The sequence below is a fragment of the Gracilinanus agilis genome, chromosome 1 (assembly GCF_016433145.1).
Source record: "Gracilinanus agilis isolate LMUSP501 chromosome 1, AgileGrace, whole genome shotgun sequence".
In the NCBI taxonomy this organism is placed as follows: Eukaryota; Metazoa; Chordata; class Mammalia; order Didelphimorphia; family Didelphidae; genus Gracilinanus; species Gracilinanus agilis.
The window spans coordinates 164,650,295-164,665,622 of NC_058130.1; the positions used below are offsets into that span (position 1 = coordinate 164,650,295).

The 15,328-nt window shown below is 38.0% G+C and overlaps 1 pseudogene; it reads left to right on the forward strand.

The window, feature by feature from the left end:
• Positions 1-12,553: 12,553 nt before the first annotated feature.
• LOC123231039 lies at positions 12,554-15,040 on the forward strand (annotated as a pseudogene).
• The last annotated feature ends 288 nt before the right edge of the window (positions 15,041-15,328 follow it).

Sequence of the window (15,328 nt, forward strand, 5' to 3'; positions counted from 1 at the left end):
CTCTGAGATATCATCTCACAACCTCACACCTACCACACTGGCTAACATGGAAAAAAAAAAAAAAGGAAAATTATAAATGTTTGAGGGGATGTGGAAAAAATGGGGCACTAATACACTGTTGGAGGAGCTGTGAATGGATATAGCCATACTAGAGAGCAATATGGAACAAAGGGCATTAAAACTGTATACCTTTTGCCCTCGTAATATCACTACTAGGCCTGTATCCCAAAGAAGTTAAAGACTGGGGAAAAGAACCTGCCTGTACAAAAATATTTATAGCGGCTCTTTTTATGGTACCAAAGATCTGGAAACTGAAAGGATTGGGAAATGGCTGAGCAAGTTGCTGTGTTTGCTCAAAATGGAATACTATTGTGCCATAAGAAATGACAAACAGGATAATCACCAAAAATAAACAAACAAACAAAAAACCTGGAAAGAATTATATGAAGTGATGCAAAGTAAGGAAAATCAGGAAAAAGTTGTAAAAAGTAACAACAATAATGGGTGATGTCCAACTTTGCAATATTATCAACAAGGCAATCATCCAGGACAACTCCCAGGGACTCATGACAAAATATATCCACTGCCATAGAAGGAACAGATGGGGTCTGAATGCAGATTGAAATATACTCTTCTTTATTTTATTTCCTCTGTGAATTTTTCTCTAGTATAAGCTCTATGTGTCTTGTTTCACATGACAAACATGGAAATACGTATTATATCATATTATCTACCTTTTGGGGGAGGAGAAAGGAATGGGAGGAAGGAAGAGAACATGAATTGCAAAATGTCATTCATTGAATATTTAAAATTATATTGACACATAATCTGGAATAATTTTAAAATTATTTTTTAAAAATAGTCAACATACTCCTCTTCCCATTCCTAGTGAGTTTATTCTTCCCAAGTTTTTATACTTGTCTCCAACCTCATAGGGCCACCCTAAGGATTTGAAATTCCCCTTCAAAAGAAAATAATCTCGGGGCAGCTGAGTAGCTCAGTGGATTGGGAGCCGGGCCTAGAGACAGGAGGTCCTAGGTTCAAAGCCGGCCTCAGACACTTCCCAGCTGTGTGACCCTGGGCAGGTCACTTGACCCCCATTGCCCACCCTTATCACTCTTCCACCTATGAGACAGTACACAGAAGTTAAGGGTTTAAAAAAAAAAAAAAAGAAAGAAAAGAATCTTGAAGTTACTTGATCATTTTCTCCCCAAGAGGCTGTAGCTGTGTAGGAAAGCACCGCCTGGCTCCCACCAGAATATTTATACTTAAATTCTCCAGGAACTTAGAATTGTATAGGAATTCCCCTCTCTTATACTCAAAAGGCTAGGTCCAAGAATTTAGAATTGTCCAGGAAATCCCCTTCTTGTACTAAGGAAGCTAGTCTAAGAGCTCAGCATTGTCCAGAATATCCCCCTTCTTTTACAGAGGAGGCTAGGTTCAAGAGCTTAGCATTATCCAGGAAATCTCCCCTTTTATCTAGGAGGCAGGAACAAGTAACTTCATCCTTTCCTTGAGTTTTGTGATTAAGGGCCCTGAAACTGCATCTTACTTCCACTTCTTGGGTCAAAGGAGAGCTTGTTCAAGTTATAATGTTCCTCTGCCTCTCCAAAGTTGCCATGAGGGGCTCTCTTAGGATAGGAGACAGGCTGTATGAATGAATAAGCATTTCCCTCCCCTGGTATCTAGGTTGACTCAACTCTACTGTAGTACTCTCTCTCTCTTACTGGCCAAATCTCTAACTCAAAATTCCCACCTCCTTTTTTAAGGCCCAATATAAAGGACTGGCTCCAATCCACACTAGTTTGGGCCAAGTAAGCCATAATTAGTTCCTCCAAGAGAAATGAATGAGTTGATAAGTACCCAAGCCAAGAACATGTCCCCATTCCTCTTAACAAAGTACCTTTGAAAACTATGGCTTGGGGAAAATACCAATTATGGTATAGAGGATGTCATAAAAAATAGATAATTTTGAATTATTTGAATTAAATGCATAACATTTAGAAGCTTTTTCAAAAACAAAATCAATGCAGCTAAGAAGGGAGAATTTCCATTGGTTAAAAAATATTTGCTTAAAATATCTCTGATAAAAGTATGAAATCAAGATACATAGGGAACTAACACAAATAGAGGATGAAAAAACCATTCCCCAACAGAAAAGTATTCAAAAGGTATTAACAAGTTTTTTTTTTCAACAAAATGTTGTTGAAAATTGCTGTTTTCAACAGCAATGTTCTAGTCAAGGGATACAGAGGACTAAATGAAACAATCTCTGATGTACCATAACTTGCATTAAATTCTTCTGGGATCAAGGGAAAATATATACAAAGATGAAATAGGAAAATTGGAAAAGTTATTATCTACAATGGGATAAATAGGTACAATTATTTTCATCTAACAGAGTCCATAGGACTTGAGCATTATAGTGCCTGGTGTCCATTTGGTCAATTAGTATATATTCCTTGATGTCTCTTAATTAGGGTCAGATCTTGAGAGAGCAAATCATTTGTCAAGACTTTCTTAGACAAATGGAAAAAGAGCGTGAAGTGATAAGGACTCTATAAATTATATCTTTTTTTTTCCCATGATAAAATGATATCTCTCCACATTCATAGTCAAGGAAAATGCCCACCCTTAAGTTGATCACACTAATATGGTGGCATTTTCTATGGACTTGGGAATATAGATTGCCAAAAAACTGATAATATAAACAAAAATAAAGAAAGCAAAAGTAATTCAATACAGATGCTCACACAGCCAGATAAACACTGAATTAAATGAGATAGCATCATGTAACTTGTAAAACTTAATATTCACCAGACTATCTAGTGGAGGGTGGCAGAAGCTGATGATTCAAATATCCACTCATGACTTGAAAGCAAAAAATCCTGATCATGAATGCTCGTATCTCTAATTGCTTGTGACATAGGCTCTCATGTATCAAGCAAGGTATGACTATATTTTATATCCTCTTTTGTTAATCTGGGCAATTTGTGTTTTTGTAAATATTCATACATTTTGCTTAGATTATTAGATTTATTGGCATTAATTGGGCAAAATAGCTCCTAATTATTGCTTTAATTTCCTCTTCATTGGTGATAAATTCACACTTTTTTTTTTAAACCCTTACCTTCTGTCTTGGAGCCAATACTGTGTATTGGCTCTTGGCTCCAATACAGAAGAGTGGTAAGGGTAAGCAATGAGGGTCAAGTGACTTGCCCAGGGTCACACAGCTGGGAAGTGTCTGAGGTCAGATTTGAACCTAGGACCTCCCATCTCTAGGCCTGGCTCTCAATCCACTGAGCTACCCAGCTGCCCCCCACTCTTCATTTTTTCATACTAAGTATTGATTTTCTTCTTTCCTTTTTTTAATCAAGTTAACCAATGCTCTTTTTTTTTGTTTTCATAAAACCAATTCCTTGACTTGTTTATTAGTTCAATGATACTCTTACTTTCAATTTTATTAATTTCTCTTTTATTTTTAGGTTTTCCAATTCAGTCTTCATTTGGGGATTTTAAGTTTGTCCTTTTTCTAGGTTTTTTTTTTAGTTGTATGCCCTATTCACTGATCTGCTCTTTTTCTATTGTATTGAAGTAAGTATTTAGAGATATAAACATTTCCCTAAGTATTATTTTGGTTGTATCCCATAAATTTTGATATGTTGTCACCTCATTGTCATTCTTATTAATGAAATTATTGTTTCTATAATTTGTCCTGTGACCCATCCCTTTTTTTAGCATTAGATTGTTTACCTTCTGATTTTTTGTCTTTTCATGGTCCCTTAATGATTATAATTTGTATTGAGTTATGATCTGAGAAAGATGCATTCATTATTTCTACTTTTCTGCCTTTGGTTATAAAGTTTTTATCTAATTCATGGTCAGTTTTTATGCAAGTGTCAGTTACTACTGAAAAGAAGGTATATTTCTTTCTATTCCCATTCAATTTTCTCCAGAGAGCTATTAATTCTACATTTTCTAAAATTTCACTATACTACCTTTACTGCTTTTCTGTTTATTTTTTGGTTTGACTAATCTAGATGATCTAAAGGGGAGAAGTTGAGGTCCCCTACTAGTAGAGTTTTACTATGTATTTTCTCCTAAAGTTCACTTAATTTCTCCTTTAAAAATCTGGAGGTATATTTAGTGCATATATGTTTAATATAGATTGTCTTCATTGTCTACAACACATTTTAGCAAGATGTAATTTCTTCCCTTATCTCTTTTAATCAGATCTATTGTTGCTTTATCTTTGAGATCACAATTGCTACTCTTGCTTTTTTTTTAAACTTCTGATGGTACACAATCATTTCTGCACCAGTCCCTTACCTTGACTTTATTATGTGTGTCCTCCTGCCTTAAATGCATTTCTTGTAAACAAAATATCGAAGGATCCCAGTTTTTAATCCACTCTGCTTATCTGCTCTCATTTTATGGATGAGTTCATCCTATTTACATTCATAGTTAGTATTCCCCTCCATCTTATTTTCCCCTTTTGATCCTGCTCTTCTCTCACTTAGTCCTTCCTCACAAGTGCTTTGCTTTTAATCACCACCTTCTACTTCCTCTTCCTTTTTATTACCCCCCCCCCACCTTTTTGTATTCCCTTCCTACTTCTCTCTAGGATAAGATAGAATTCTATAACCAGATGAATATGGTGGTTATTCTCTCTCTGAGCCAATTATGATGAGAGTATGTTTTAAGCATTGTCCATCACCACCTTCACCCTCCTCTCCACTGTAATAGTTTTTCACACTTCTTTAGGATGAGATAATTTATCCCATTCTGCCCCCTCCCTTCCTTTTTCTTAGTACAATCCTTTTTTTAACCCCTTGATTTTTTTTACCTATCCTAAACAACTTACTCCCACACCTTCTGTCTATATATATTCCTTCTAACTGCTTTAATATTGTTAAAAAATTTTTTTAAGAATTACAAATATCTTTACATATAAGAATACATAAGGGGGCAGCTGGGTGGCTCAGTGGATTGAAAGCCAGGCCTAGCGAATTGGAGTCATAGGTTCAAATCTGGCCTCAGATACTTCCTAGTTGTGTGAACTTGGGCAAGTCACTTGACCTCCATTGCCAGCCCTTACCACTCTGCTGCCTTAGAAACAATACATAGTATTAATTCTAATTAATAAGAAGGTAAGGGTTAAAGAAAAAGAATATCTATAATTTGACCTTATTGAATCCCTTAAATTTTCTTTTTCTTATCTGCCTTTTTAGACTTCTCTTGGGTCTTGTATTCAGACATCAGATTTTCTGATTAGATCTAGCATTTTCATCAGAAAGGCTTGGAAATCTTCCATTTTATTAAATGATCATTTTCCCCCTGAAAGAATATACTCAATTTTGCTCAGTAGGTGATTCTGGGTTGTAAACCTAGATTTTTTTGCCTTCTGGATTATCATATTTCAAGCCTTCCAGTCCTTTAAGATGGAGGTTGCTAAGACCTGTGTAATCCTGCCTGTAGCTCCATGACATTTGAATTATTTCTTTCTGCTGCTTGCAGTATTTTTCCCTTGGCTTGGGGCACCTTGAATTTAGCTATAATATTTCTGGGAGTTGTCATTTGGGGATTTATTTCTAGAAGTGATCTGTGGATTTTTTCCCAATTTCTATTTTACTTTGTTCAAGAATATTGGGGCAGTTTTCTTTGAAAATTTCTCATATTATGATGTCCAGGTTTTTTTGCAGGGGGAGAGGGGAAAAATCACAGCTTTCAGATAGTCAAATATTTCTTAAATTATTTCCTGGATTTATTTCCCAGATCAGTTGTTTTTTCCAATGAAATGTTTCATGTTTTGTTCTGGTTTTTTTCATTCTTTTAATTTTGCTTTATTGTGTCCTGCTGTCTCAAGAAGTCACTAGTTTCTAGTCACCCAATTTCTAATTTTTAAGAAATTATTTTCTTCCATGAGCTTTTGAACTTCTTTTTCCATTTGACCAATTCTGCTGTTATATTCTTCTTGCAGTGATTTCATTTCTCATCCCCATTTTTCCTCTCCCTCTCTTAATTGATTAAAAAAATTTTTTGAGCTCTTCCAGAGTCTAAGACCATATTTTTTCTCTGAAGTTTTCATGTGTTTGCTTTGCCTTTGCTCTCCTCTTCTGTGTCTATGCGTTGTTCTTTGTCTCCATAAAAGGTTCTATGGTTAAATTTTTTTTTTAAATGTCTGCCCATTTTCCCAGCCTTTTTCTTGACTTTCACTTATATTTTAAGGATGGGCTGTATTCTCAGGGTAGAGTGAACACTCCCTTAGAATTCAGTCTTTCCTTGCTATTATTATTCTTAGGTATATTTCTGTGTTTCTTCCAGTTTCAGTTCTTCTAACACATAGTGTGATGGCCTGTGGACTAGGAACTCTGAAAGCCACTGCTGACTCAATCACTTTGAGACTGCTAAAGGCTTGCCGAGCTCAGAGTACTGTGAGCTGCCCTATAGTCAGAGTCTAGCCTCACACTTGGTTTGGGGCGTTTGGTCTTAAACTGGGCTTGATCAGATCATGCACATTCTGGATTGCCTTTCTCTGGGGTTTGTAATTTCCCTTGAGTTTGTATAGGGGCTGATCCTTGGTCTGGGCTTAAACAGGCCAGGACCACTGCTGACTGCCTTGTATTAGGGTTCATGTCTTCACTACAAACTTGGACTGGGGCTCCTACCCAAATCAGGCTTGCTGCATAGACTGCCATGCACTAGAATTTAGAACCTCACTGGAGACTTGGCTGGGACTTGGAATTTTAGGGGGGGGGGGTGTAGGATTGCACTGCTATTGGTTTAGGCAGGGTCACAGGGTCTCTAATTTGGTTTGGGCCCAGGTTCAAAACCTGGAAGAGTAGATGTGGGGTGGAGTGGGCTTGCTGTTGGCTTGTCCCAGTACTCTTTGAGGCTGTCTCCTGTGGGCTGTGCTCCACTCTCACCCCACTCTCTCTCTGCCTACCTTTCCAGTTGTTCTCTACATGAAAGTTGCTTCACTCTGTCTCCTTGTTGGTTCTTTCACTCCAGTATTCATTTTGAGGTTTTATTTTAAGATTTGTTGGAGAGGATTCTCATAGTGGTTTGAGCTTTTCCTGCTTCTACTCTTTCGTCTTGGCTCTGCCCCTGGAAGGCAAGTCTATCTTTAAAAAAATTAGGGGCAGCTGGGTAGCTCAGTGGAGTGAGAGTCAGGCCTAGAGACGGGAGGTCCTAGGTTCAAACCCAGCCTCAGACACTTCCCAGCTGTGTGACCCTGGGCAAGTCACTTGACCCCCATTGCCCACCCTTACCACTCTTCCACCTATGAGACAATACACCGAAGTACAAGGGTTTAAAAAAAAATATTTTGATTCCTCCTTAGTAGAAACTCCCTACATCACCTTTATATTTAGATTAAGGTGAGTAAAAGTCTTTCAATTCCAATAATGTCCCTGGGAGCAAGTACCAAGATCTCAAAGATTTACTTTGCCGTAATGGAGAGACAAAGTGAGCTAGGTGGCACAGCTGATAGAGTGCTAGACCTGGCATCAGGAAAACTCATTTTCCTGAGTTCAAATCTGTCCTCAGACACTTACTAGCTGTGTGGTCCTGGGCAGATTACTTAGCCCAGTTTGCCAAAGTTTTTTCATCAGTAAAATGAGGGGGAGAAAGAGATGGCAAACTACTCCAGGATCTCTGCCAAGAAAACCCCAAATGGGGTCCTGAAGAATTGAACCTGCTGAACAACTGGAGGGACAGAGGTGTGTAAATGGAATTAGCTCACCCCCCCCCCATTCATAGTTAAAACTCTAGCCACCAGAGATGTCATCCCCACCTCCCTTAGTGGGGAGGGGAGATGAGTTACCCACACGTGACAATAAGTAAAAAATCAAGAACAAGGGACTGCCCTTGGGGCAGTCCAAAACAGTGTTGAGGCTGCCATTTGTCCATTTGAATTAGAGGTGGACCTCCAGGAAGTGTGACGAGAGCTGCTGTCTTTCAAATATGATGGTAACTTCCTGTTGGGGGAGTTCCTGCTTTGAACTTGGTGCTGAAGGATCTCTACTGAGACCTCAGGCAGCTTCCCCTCTGAATTGTCACATGGGTAAGTTAGGCTGACTTCCTTTCGCCTACCTTGGCGTTTCTAGAGTCTCTACCTCAAGGAAGCTTCTTTGCCTTTCTAATTGCTAAGGCCTTGTGGCTAGTAGCCTAGCTTAATTAATCTCTTAACTCTCACCGGGTCCATACCTCTGCTGGTCCGGACCAGAGTTTTTCTCTCTCTCTTTCCCTACCTTCAACCTTCCTAATTGTAAATAAACTATCATAAAAGCCATCCTGACTTGGGTCTATTTTTAATTATGGAATCAATCTAATTCTGATTGATTCCTGGCGACCACACCTCATATATATATATATATATATATATATATAAATTTGCTTCTTACAGAGGGTAGCTGGAGACTCCTATACCTACACTCAAATTCCTGTCTTTATATTAGTAAATCAGCATATTTTCACCAGATGGTTTTAAAATTCAGAAACTATATGTTAAGTATTTCCTAAACATTAAAGTACTGAATTAATGGCAGTTAGGTAGCTCAGTAGATAGAATGCTAGGCCTGGAGCTAGGAAGGCCTGAATTCAAATCCAGTCTCAGACACTTACTAGCTAGGCAAATCATTTAAACTTTCTTTGCCTTAATCTACTGAAAAAGGAAATGATACATCACTCCAGTTCTTTGCCAAAAAAATCCATGGGCAGTATTGGCATGCTGTGCATTACCACATCCACGAGGTCATGAAGAATCAGACCTGACTGAACATCTGAGCAACAATCTAGAATTAAAAAAAAACTATTGGAATTAGTGATTGGGCAATCTTTTTTTTTTTAGCTTCCTATTTTATTATCTTAAAAATTATTTATTTACTCACTTTTTATTACATTTGAATACCTATTTTCTTCCCTCCCTCCCTAACCCATACTAGAGAAGACTAACATTTGACACAGATATATAGATATATAAAAATATACAATGTATAGTTCCATTTATGAGTTCTTTCTTTGGAAATGGATAGCATCTTCCTTCATAGGTCCTTTGTGGTTGATTTGAATATTCTTATAACTCAAAATAGCTTGATCATTCACAATGACTCTTCAAACAACATTGCTATTATTGTATACAATGTTCTCTGTTCTCTTGATTCAGCTCCTTTCACTCTTCATTATTTCATACAAGTCTTTCCATGTTTTTCTAAAATCAATCTGCTCATTATTTCTTACAGCGCAGTAGTATTCCATCACAATCATATGTCACAGTTTACTCAGCCATTCCCCAATTGATGGGCATCCCTGAGTAGTCATTTAAAAGAGTAATTTCCATCACTGCTTTTAAATGTCATGGACTATGCCTAATGACAAATAAAATGTTTGTTCTAACAGAGAGTATCTTTTGGCCTTTGTTGGCCAAAAGCCAACTATGGAATTAAGTAGGAGAGAGACATACCTGAGAAGAGCCACAAGGGAGAACAAAGTCTAGTAACGACTTCTGGAAGTACCTGGGAAGTACCAGGGGAGCAATACCACTGGAGTCATACCAATGGCAAAGGGTAATGAGCAATCAATAGAAAATAGCCCTTTAAAAATCCTCTACAGGGGAATAATAGCACCTGCCTCTATACAGGCTGAAAATAACTGAAATTTACATAGAACTTTGGTATAGAATTCATTTGGGGGTGGGGGATGGGGATTCTGTTGCATTTATAAGGATTCTATTTTGTTTCCAAGGACTCTATTGTTTTCAATCCTACTGTGAAAGGGAATTTAAAACTCACTTTGTTTATTTTAACTTAATCAAGAACTTGGAGTGCCCCTCCTTTCACACTTAGACACTAGAAGATCCTTTTACAAGAAAGCTCACACCTTCAGAGAAAGGAAGTCCACACTCTCAAGAGATAGGATGTGGATCCCACAGACACTGTCCCCTGAGCAGTGCCAGGCAAATTAAGAAACTGTGATTGGTTCTGTGATGTGAAAGGGAGAGCTAATGGGTGGAGAAAACTGCATATAAGGGGGAGCCTCTGAGACTGGGGAGTCTTTTGCAGCTTAACCTGGTGTGAGCATGGGAGGTCTTTTGAGCAGCTCAGTCTGGTGCGGCCCAGCCTGGTGTGCATTGGAGACTTTTTTGTGGCTCAGCCTCTTTGGCATTTTTTTTGCTTTGGTCTTTTGCTTTGGTGATATGCTTGGTTGGAGACACTCTGGTGGGCTAGTGAAGAGATTACCATGACTCCTGGTTGGAGATCAGAACCTGAGGAAGCCTTTGTTGGAGTTGAGCTGGATTTCTTCAGCCTGGCAATTATAGGGTATTTAGCTAGGCAACATTTTCTATCTCCTTTCTACATTTCCCTCTCTTTACTGTCTCTACTTTTCTGTAATAAAGCTACTAACAGCCTCATAATTTTAATTTTAATTATTACTATTGGCAACCACACCTTTTTAAACTATTACAGCTCTCTATATTCTTAGAAGGGAAATTACAGTTACTGGACAAGTAGTTGTGAGGAAATGACATCAGGACATAAAAGCTAGGGTCCAAAGAAATGAAAATTTTTCCAAATTACAGTGGAGCCATTTATATCCTGAGAGTCTTTGACACAAGGGTTACACATATATGAAGGTTATTCAAACATCCTAGCACAGGTTTAAGGCACTCAACCTCATTGACATCACAGATTTGTAAATACTAAACACACCTCTACTCCTGATGGTCTGGAGTCATTCCCCTTCAGGCCAATGTCTTCTCAACCATCATTAATTCAGTTATTTGTTACCTTGGGATAATCTTCTTGACAACCTAACCAACTTCTTTCTCTTCAGTCCTAGGTTGAGTTATCACCATTAGCCTTCTGAGGCAGTATGTTATATTAGAATTAATGCTGGAAATGAAGTCAGAGATGTACTGACTTTAAGTTACAGTTCTGTCAATTACTAGCTTACAAATCACATTCATTTTTCTCTGAGCCTCAGTTTTCTCATTTGTGAAAATAGGGGGCTGGATCATACATTTTCTAATTTCTTTTTCAGAATTTAGAGTCCAACGCTACCCACATTCAGAGGAAGAACTGCAGGAGTGGAAACACAGAAGAAAAAAAACTGCTTGAACACATGGGTTGATGCGGACATGATTGGGGATGTAGACTCGAAATGATCACATCAATGTAACTATCAATAATATGGAAATAAGTCTTGATCGATGACACATGTTAAAACCAGTGGAAATGCGTGTTGGCTATGGGGGGGGGGGTGAAGGGGAAAGTAAAAACATGAATCATGGAACCATGGAAAATTTTTCTAAAAAATAAAATATTTTTTAAAAAAAAGAATTTAGAGTTCAGGATTTTCTCTCCCACTATAAGCATTGATTCTTCCCTACTCTGATAACATAATTTCTGGTAACTATTCTGGATAAGCCACTGAATCTTGTCACTTAAAATAAATATAACTAAAAACAAAAAAGAAAACAAGAAACCTCATCTCCAGATGAATTTCCAACATATATAGGACTTTTCCGAAGAGATTTGGCACTGGGAACCAATTGGAAATCAGCCTCTCACTCTCTAGTGAAAATTTAAGCAGTCTTGATGAACATTTAAGATATAAAGTGATCTCCTGCCTCCTGTGCTCATATAGAATAACTGTTCTTGGGAGTTGATCCAAACTGCTCAATATCTCTTTTTAATTCATTATATCTCTACCTAAAGCTTACTCTGGAAAAATCTATAAAAGTCCAAATCAACCTGGGAACAAAACTGAAAAGAGAAAAGCTAAAGATGTGATTGGCTTTCTATCCTACTTCCCACCAGCAACTGTAATTACCATTTTCATTCAGCTTTGCATAGTGCCTTAAAGTTTGCAAAGCACAATAACCAATGAAATAGGCAAATTAGGGACTATCATCAATTTACTTGACATATTAAGTGCTTTGCAAATTCTTTTTTAAAAAAACATTTTATTTTCCCAATTACGTGTAATAACAATTTTTAACTTGTTTTCCAAAATTATAAGATCCAAATTATCTCCCCTCATTTCCCTCCCTCTTCCCGGAGCTGGTAAACTGTTTTGCAAATTCTAAAACACTATGTAAAAGCTAACTATTTTTAATATATCAATAATAATAAAATATCCATGCCATTGACTCTACCATCAGGAAATGGGTCTGGTCCCAGTAAGCAGCCATGCCCAGTCCTTGCTGCTACCACTGTTGCCACTGGCACATCTGAACTGAAGTTTTAAAATGTCATTTCTTTGTTAGCTGAAAGAAGATGGATAAGATCAAAGCAATACACATGTATAACTATACCTGCAGAGCTGAAAATAGTTGGATGATACTGCTTTGCTAAATGCATTTATCCAGATGGCAATAGACTTCAACAAAAAAAAAAGGACATCTATAAGAACAATCACTTGGATATTAAACTGCTGCGAAGGTTCTTCAGCAAAAACTAAGAAGGATTATCTCACATCATGGCAAATCAAAATGCAAAGACAAGAACAATGACTTATCACTAATGAGGATCATGTGTGAACACTGAACTCAGTAATAATGAGTATTCTAGACATGAGTTTGCATTGGCAAATGGGGTCAGATGGGAGCCTTCAGTCTTCTGCCTCATCTGTGAGTTTGCCTTCTGTCAAAAAGGCATCCAAAATATTTAGGAAGAAAAAGGATAACAAATAAAAATAAAAAGATCTTAATGGCGGGGTGGATGGAAACACAAGTATTGAAAGTATACATTCTGAAACATACTGATAAGAACACAGTTTTCTCCACATATTAACAAAGAAACAACCATCAACAGCAAACAAAGTGGAGATTTTATGGGGCGTGCTTTGTGACTTTTATGGCATTCTAAGGAAAGATTTCTTGATATAATGACTTGTCATCATAGATCTTATGTGGATTGCTTAGGATAGTATCTGCAAATTGAAGTCTCACATATTCATTTGTTATTAAGTGATCACATATTGATGGAAAAATAGGAAGAATTTAGGTATGGATGGTGGCTCATTGCAGACCCTTTCTGTAGGTGCTGCCTATCCAGACTGTGGATATGCTGCTACAGCATTTGGCTGTGCCAGCTGTCCAAAATGAACTTGTGGACGTGAAGACTGTGGAACAGAGTTCTGCTACCATTGTAAACAGATTTGGCATCCAAATCAGACTTGTGATGGAAAAAGCCCCAAAATTACATCTGAGAACAATTCTTCTTCCATTAGTTATAGCCAAGAGTCTGGAGTAGCATCTGATGCTATAAAACCATGTCCATGATGTGCTGCACACATAATAAAGAGAGATGATGGAAGTGGCAATCACATGACATGTGCTATCTGTGGCTGTGAGTTTTGTTGGCTGTTTATGAAAGATCTCAGATTTACATTATTTAAGCCCATCATGATGTGCTTTGGGGGGAAAGAAGCCTTGGAGCCATAAGAAGAAAATACTGTGGCAGCTAGGAACACTCATTGATGCTCCTGTAGGAATTGCTTTAATAGCTGCCCTTGCTATTCCAACAATGATGATTGGAATCCTTGTGTATGGTGAATGTAAGATTCATAATCTATATGAAGGCAAGGATACTTCAAAAATGGAATTTGGCCATAGCAGGAGGTGTAGTATCACAGTAACAGGTCTATAATAGTATCTCCAGTTGTAGGGACAGTAACTGTAGGCATTGGTGTTCCTGTTATGTTGCCTTATGTTTATGGAATTGTTCCAATATTTCTCTGTCAAAGTGGAGGTTGTAGAATGTCAGCAAGCAATGGAAAGGGAGTCAAGATTGAATTTGATGATGAAAATGACGTAAATATTGATAGAATGAATATAGCAGTAGATGCAACTCAAGTAGCAGAAGCATGTCATAACCCTAACACCAGAGAAGGCAGTGTTGGTGGGCTCAATGGTAGTTTGAGTGCAAATGGAAGCCACATGGATAGAATAGGAATTATTTGAGACAACTCCAATGGAACAGCCAGCACTATGGCACTAGCTGGAGCTTTAACAGTGTTTAACAGTGAGTCTATCAGGAAGTGCAATGGTCAACTATTTTAACTAAATGTAAATACAAGCAAGTGTACAGAAAGAAAGGTACAGTCTAAGGGGAGAATCCTACACCATCAGTACTGAAACAATGGCAGGATCCATCCTGAATTCCTACATCTATCCCTACAAAGAAGGCAATAATATGGAGGAACAAGCCGATATTGAATCAAAACAAATCAAATTCTAACACAATAGTGGAAGCAGTAGTGTGGAGTTTGGTGGAAGTGCTTCTGACTGTGGTCATGCTAGTGGCATGCCAGAAGGTAAATCCAGTGCCTCCAAATGGTCCAAAGAAACAGCAAGCAAAAAACCTAAAAGTAAGTTGAAGAAAAAGAGTAGCAGGGGGCAGCTGGGTAGCTCAGTGGAGTGAGAGTCAGGCCTAGAGCTAGGAGGTCCTAGGTTCAAACCCGGCCTCAGCCACTTCCCAGCTGTGTGACCCTGGGCAAGTCATTTGACCCCCATTGCCCACCCTTACCAATCTTCCACCTATGAGACAATACACCGAAGTACAAGGGTTTAAAAAAAAAAGAGTAGCAGGAAGATAAATGAGACCAGAGAGGACATGGATGCACAGCTATTAGAGCAACAGATCACAAACTCCAGTGAATTTGACTCACCATCTCTCAGTGGCAGCATTCCATCTGAAGCCAACTCCCACTCAAGTCATTTCTCTGAATTTAGTTGCTTTGACTTGGAAATCTTGAAATCTTGCTGTAGTCATGGCTCCAGTGATTATCCCATGCATTTTGCTACTGTTAGCTTTCTTCCTGGGGTGGAAAATGACCACCTGGAAAACTCTCCCCATCCAACTGGCATTCCTGTCTGTCCTGTCCTGACAACCTCTGCTAAAGTTCCATCGTCGAGTCGTATTACTGAAGAGCGTGAGAACAGTGTGAAAACAGCCAATGCAGATCTCTGTTTGAAACAAATAACAATGATTCACAACAGATTATGGAATTAAATACAATTCAGACTGAAATTTAGATCTGTGAGTGCTGCAAGATATTTACCACTGAACAGCCCTATCTGAAGCTGGTTGAACTACCTGTGTCTACTGTAAGTTTCAAGTTACCAGCAGAAGCCAAGTTTCATAAAAAAGATGCAATAACATTTTATATGTAACAAGGCAAAATGATTAATATGGATCTTAGTTTCCAAACTCTTATGAAGTAAAGGGAAAAAGCTTTAAATGTACTTTACAACAGGACAATAAACCATAAAAATAAAGCTAATGTTTTGTATATTTGTTACAAAACTTTACTTTAAAATATA